The sequence below is a fragment of the Nannospalax galili genome, unplaced genomic scaffold (assembly GCF_000622305.1).
Source record: "Nannospalax galili isolate Female #2095 unplaced genomic scaffold, S.galili_v1.0 scaffold199, whole genome shotgun sequence".
NCBI classification, from domain to species: Eukaryota; Metazoa; Chordata; class Mammalia; order Rodentia; family Spalacidae; genus Nannospalax; species Nannospalax galili.
In genome coordinates, this window is record NW_008343559.1 from 554,203 (window position 1) to 560,659 (window position 6,457).

The 6,457-nt window shown below is 42.4% G+C and overlaps 1 protein-coding gene across 3 annotated transcripts in view; it reads right to left on the reverse strand.

Moving 5' to 3' along the window:
- The window catches only part of Ninj2 (ninjurin 2), a 114,854-nt gene that overhangs the window by 28,882 nt on the left and 79,515 nt on the right, over positions 1-6,457 (reverse strand). The gene's annotated exons all lie outside the window — the stretch shown is intronic.

The window sequence follows — 6,457 nt, forward strand, 5'->3', positions numbered from 1 at the left end:
TTTGTTATTAATATCTTCTATCTGCCTGCCTGCTTTGCTTTGTTTGAGATGTGGGGGCAGGGGAGTCTTACTATGTTGCTTAGGCTGGCCTCAAACTTTTCTGCTCAAGAGTTTCTCCTGCTTCTGTCTCCCAAGTAGCTTGGATTAGAAGCCTGTAGTACTGGGGTCCTGCTAGGTCCTTGTTTATTTGTTTGTTTGTTTTAATAATCTATTATTATTTTTATGTGTATGCTTGCATGCGATAGGTACACCCATGTCATGCAATGCCTGAGGAGGTCAGAAGAGGGCGTTGGATCCCATGGAACTGGAATTACAGACGGTTGTTAGCTGCCATGTGGGTGCTGGGAATTGAACCCAGGTCCTCTGCAAGGGCAGCCAGTGCACTTAATTGCTGAGCCATCCCTCCAGCCCCAGGTCCTTGGTTTTGAGCTCTGAAAAAATTAAATTTGAGCCAGATGTGGAGGCACCTGCTTTTAATCCTAGCACTTGGGAGGCTGAGGCAGGAGGATTATGAATTTGATGTTAGCCTGGGCTGCATAGCAAAGCTTTCCTTCAACAAAATAAAATAAAACAAATAGAGAAATGATAAACAGTAGAGAGCAAGTTTGGTTTTCCCTCTCTCCCTTCTTTTTATTTTTTATTTATTTTCCTTTTCTTTTATTTAATATTTTTATTTTATGTGTATGAGTGTATTACCTGAATGTATGTGAGTATACCCGTGTCATGCAATGCCTTGGAGGTCAGAAGAGGGTGCCGGATTCCCCTGGAACTGGAGTTAAGGACGGTTCATAGCCACCATGTGGGTGCTGGGAATCAAACCTGGTTCCTCTGCAAAAGTAGTCAGTGCTCTTAACCACTGAGCCATCTCTCCAGCCCCCCTTCTGTTTTTGTGTATGAGTGTTTGCCTGCATGTAAGTGTACCTGTGTTATGCAGTGCCCATGGAGGCCAGAAGAGGGCGCTGGGTTTCCTAGAACTGAAGTTATAGATGGTTGTTAGCCACCACGTCAGTGCTGGGAACCAAACTTTGGCTCTCTGCATGGGTAGCCAGTGCTCTTAACCACTGAGCCATCTTTCCAGACCCTCCCTTTCTCTCTTACCATGTAAACACACTCTTCCTCTCTCCCTCTGTGTGTTCTGCCGCATGGTACCATCTGCCCTGTATCCTGCACCACACGGTGTACCAGTGCTTCGCCTTTACATATTCACAACTTGTAGTTAAATAAATATCTTATCTTTCTTTCTTTGTTGTTTTAGTTTTGAGACGGGGTCTCATACAGCAGAGGCTGGATTCAGAATGATTAAATAGTCAGGCTGGCCTTGAATTCCTGACCCTCCTGCTTCTGTTTCCAAAGTTCTGGGATTAGAGGCATTCATCATTACTCCAAGCAATGCCTTTACATATTCACAACTTGTAATTAAATAAATATCTTATCTTTCTTTCTTTGTTGTTTTAGTTTTGAGACGGGGTCTCATACAGCAGAGGCTGGATTCAGAATGATTAAATAGTCAGGCTGGCCTTGAATTCCTGACCCTCCTGCTTCTGTTTCCAAAGTTCTGGGATTAGAGGCATTCATCATTACTCCAAGCAATCAAATTTCTTTATAAAGCACCTATTTCCAGGCATTCTGTTACAGTAACACAAAACAAACTATGACACCATATCTCTCTACTATAAAATTACTTTCCTATCCACACTCTGCTTTAGGGAAGTTCAGTCCACACTAAAGAGGGGCGAAGACTTTGAAAAATAACATTATCCACACTGTTATTGCTCCTAAAAATATTCTCAGCAATGGCCTAATATGATCACACATGTAGTCAGTGGTAATCTCTCCATTTGCTCACACTACAGATTGTCAACATGTCCCAGTGTCCCTGCCTTGCAATATATTTGTTGCACAAGCCAAGTCACTTGGCCTGTGGAGTCACTGACTGTGTCGTACCCACCTGCAAGGTGACCTCCTGTGATGTCCTCTCCCACACAGAGTCAGGTCCATCTGCTCAACCAACAGGAATGTCATATTTCTGGTGCTGTGTGGTTTCCAGAGCAGGGTCACAGAAGACATAGTTTCCGGTTTTTGCTGTCTTTTGAATTACTTGCTCTGGGAGGAGCCGGCTGCCCTGTCATCAATCTAGAAGCATAACTGACTGCCTAGCAGCTAGCCATTCGCATGAGTTTTGTTTTGTGTTTTTGTTTGTTTGTTTTAGATGGAGTCCTGTTCTGTCATCCATGCTGCCCAAATTCCTGGGTGCCAACAATCCCCCCTGCTTCAGGAATGACTGAGACTACAAGTGTGTACCACCACTCCAGGTTTCAGTGAGCAGTCACGAAAGTGAACCCCCCCAGCTGCAGCCCAGCTTGTGAATGGTGTAGGCCTGACTAATATTCTGAATATAATCCCATGGGCCTCCAGCCACTCCTCAATTTCTTTTTTCAAATTGATTTATTATTTTTATGTGTATGAGTGTATTGTCTGTATGGAGGTAAGTGTACTGATACAGAGGTCAGAAGAGGACGCCAGATACCCTAGAACTGGTGTTATGGACAATTGTTAGCGGTCATGTGGGTGCTGGGAACTAAACCTGGGTCCTTTGCAAGAGCAGCCAGTGCTGTTAACTGCTGAGCCATCTCTCCAGTCCCCACTCCTCAATTTCTAACCCACAGCTCACCCGTCCTCTGCCCCTGCACTGCCTATGGTTGGCGGTTAGAGCCAGAGCTTCATTCAGACTCTGGGTTAATTTGGAGGAGGGGCACTTCACCAGCACATCAGTCAGGATGTTCAAAACATCTGTCTCTGGCTGTCTCTAGGCTTCGGATGATCCTGAAGAGTCTTTATTTGACCTCTTGCTAAAGGTCACTGAATATACAGCTCTCCATTACAGGTATTTTCCTCTGAGCATAAAACACTACGGTGCTGTTATCAGCCTACAGCTTTGCAGTTGATAAGGTACTTTCCCCAGCTGATTTTGGAATCTGTTTATGATGTTCCTGTCTTTACTACATTGTACTTAGGTATGGGTTTTCTCCTCCTCCTTTTACTTCCCCTCCTTTTTGTGTGTGTATAGTATATGGATGCATTCACGTGGGTGTGTGCATGGGTGAGGGAAGATGGATGTAGAGGGTCAGTTGAGTGCCTTATTTGATCGTTTTCCAGCTTAAAAAAATATTTTATTAAGCCGGGCATTATGGCACAGGCCTTTAATCCCAGCACTTGGAAGGCAGAGGTAGGTAGATCTTTGTGAGTTCAAGGCCAGCCTGGCCTACATATTGAGTTCCAGGCCAGCTGGGGCTACAGGGAAACCCTGTTTCAAAAAGACAAAACAATTTTATTTTTATTTTATGTCTATGAGTATATTACCTGCACGTATGTAAGTACACCACATGTGCAATACCTGTAGAGGCCAGAAGAAGGTGTCAGATCCCCGGGGACTGGAGTTACAGTCAGTTTTTAACTGCCATGTGGATGCAGCAAGTGATCTTAACTGAGCCATCTCCCCAGCACCCCTATCATTTTTTTTTCTTTTTTTTTTTTTCAGTCTTTCATGACCTGGATTTCACCAATTGGCTAGACCACTGGCTAGCGAGCTTCAAGGATCTGCCTGCCTCTACCCCTCCCAATGCTGAGGTTACACATGTGTGCCACTGTACCCAGCTTTTACATGGGTGCTGGGATCCCAACTTAGGTCCCCATGCTTATGTGGCAGGCACTTTACTGACTTAGCCATCTCCCTGGCCCCTCTCACCTTTCCTCCTTTGCAGTTATGCTTGGGATTTCTTGTTTGTCTGAATCTGGTACATTTCATAAGTTCTGAAAATGTTCAGTATTAGGTGTTCAAATACTGCCTCTCTGTTATCTCTTTGTAGAACTCTGGATAGACATTAATTTGATTTTCTTAGTCTAAAATTCAATTTATAGCCCAGGCTGACCTTGAAATCCTCCTGTCTCAGCCTCTCAAGTGCTGGGATTGCAGACATGAGCCACTACGACTGGCTCCTCCCCACAATTCGGGACTGAATTGTGCATACTCGGCATGTGCCCTATTGAATCCAGAATCTTGGGCATGATAGGCATGTGTCCTACCATTGACCTATATCCCAAGCCCTGTTTTTCTGTTTTTCTTTTTTCCCTTTGAGACAGGGTCTCATTAAGTTGCTTAGGCTGTTTTTGAACTCACCTTTAGCCCAAGTTGGCTTTGAAGCTGTCATCCTCCAGCTGGGATTATAGGCCTTCACCTCTTGGCCTATTTTCTTCTCTTCATTCATCCTTTCAATCACTTATTTTATTATTTTTATTATTATTATTATTATTATTATTATTATTATTATTATTTTGTCTTTTTTAAACAGGATCAGGCTGGCCTCAAACTCACAGAGATCTGCCTGCCTCTGCCTCCCAAGTGCTGGGATTAAAGGTATGTGCCACCTTACCTCACTTATTTTGGTTTTTCAAGAGAGGGTTTCCCTGTAGTCCCGGCTAGCCTGGAACTTGCTGTGTAGACCAGAATGGACTCAGTCTCACAGAGATCTGCCTGTCCCTGTTTCCCAAGTGCTACATCTATTTTATTTGCTAGTCTAGTATAATAATTTATTTAGTGTACAGTTTAGATTTGAAATACCCATACTAAATGCCTCAATTCGTGTAGACATACAATAAAGCTACACTTAAGGAAAATTATTTTACCTGCTTCAGCATTCAAATTCAAATTAATTAAACTAATCCCCGGCATGGTGACTCATGTCTATAATCCCGACACTGCTGAAACAGGAGAATTTCCATGAGTTTGAGGGCAGTCTGGGCTACTACATAGTAAGTTCCGGGGCAGCAACAATTAAAATTAAATAAAATATAAACAATCCAATGTTATATCAACTGGTGAATGGATAGTTGAAATGATTACATGTAATTAAGATGGTTCCATATATGCATATAATGAAACAATAGTAACAACAAAAAAAATCCTGATGCGCACTACAACATGGATGTACCTTCAGAACACGGTAAGTGGAAGAAGCTACAAAGATTAAACTTGTATGGTTCTATTTTTATGAAAATTCCTGGGCAGACAAGTCTCCTGAGTCACAAAAAAGACTAATTCTTAGCTGGGCTTGGTGGTGCATAGCTTTAAGCCCAGCACGTAAAAGGCAGAGGCAGCTGGATCTCTGTGAGCCAGGCTGGTCTACATAGTGAGCTCCAGGCCACCTGGGGCTATAGGGAGACTCTGTCTCAAAAAGATTAATTCTTATTAGCCAAGATGGGGATGGAGGCTGCAAATTGGCACAGGGAATTTTGGGGGTAGGGTGGAGTGATGAAAATATTAAATTGTTATTATTTGTGGGTTTTTGAGACAGGGTCTTGAAATTCAGTCTGGCCTTGAGCTAGAGAGCTGCCTACCCCAGCCTTTTCCATGCTGGGATCACAGTCTGCACGAGTACACCCAGTTCTCAGTCACAGTGGCCACATTTCAAAGTCCTCAGTGGTTTGCATGCAGCCAGTGGCTACTATATCAGACAGTGCAGTAAATAGTAAGGAGCCTGTTAGTATATATTGGATTCCATAGATCATGAAATTATTATTATTCTTTTTGTTATTATTTTGATTTCTTGAGACTATGTAACACAGGTTGGCCTCCAAGTTCCAATCTCTGTGTCTCAGTTTCCCAAAGCACTAAGAACACAGGCAGCAACTCTCTTGATAAAAAATTGTTACCTCAAGGTCTGGCAAGATTGCTCAGTGGGTAAAGGTGCTTGCTGCCAAGGCTGACAACCTAGTTTGATCCCTATGACCGACATAGTGGAAGGAGAGAATCAACTCCTATAAGTTGTACTCTGACCTCCACACACACTCCATGACATACCCCTGAATACATAAATAAATAAATGTAATCAAATTTCTTACCTTATTATCTTATTTAAACACAGTCCAATAAAACTAAAAATTAAAACTAAAGTGACTACAATGTAATAAAACTGGATATTAAGCTTAATTTTTTAAAAAACTTGAAAGTTAGAATAGGGATGTAGCTCAGTTGATAGAGTGCTTGCCTCTCATGCGTGAGGCCCTGGGTTTTGTCCTCCTCACTGCATAAACCAGACGTGATGGTGCACACTCTACAAGTAGATGCAGGAGGATCTGAAGTTCAAGGTCATCATCTCTACATAGCAAGTGACCTGGGATGCTTGAATGGTCTCAAAAACAAACAACACCTTGGAAGATTAAACATAAACTCTGAAACTGGGTGTGGTGGTGCACACCTGTAATTCCAGAACTTTGGAGGCAGAGGCAGAAGGCAGAGATCAGGAGCTCAAGGTTGCTCTAAGCTATGTAGCAAGTTCAAAGCTAACCTGGACTATATGAGACTGTCTCAAGTATAAATAGATAAAATAGATACATAACTAAAATAAATAAATATGTATATATACTTTTATATTTCAAAGAATGAATTAAAAATTGAATT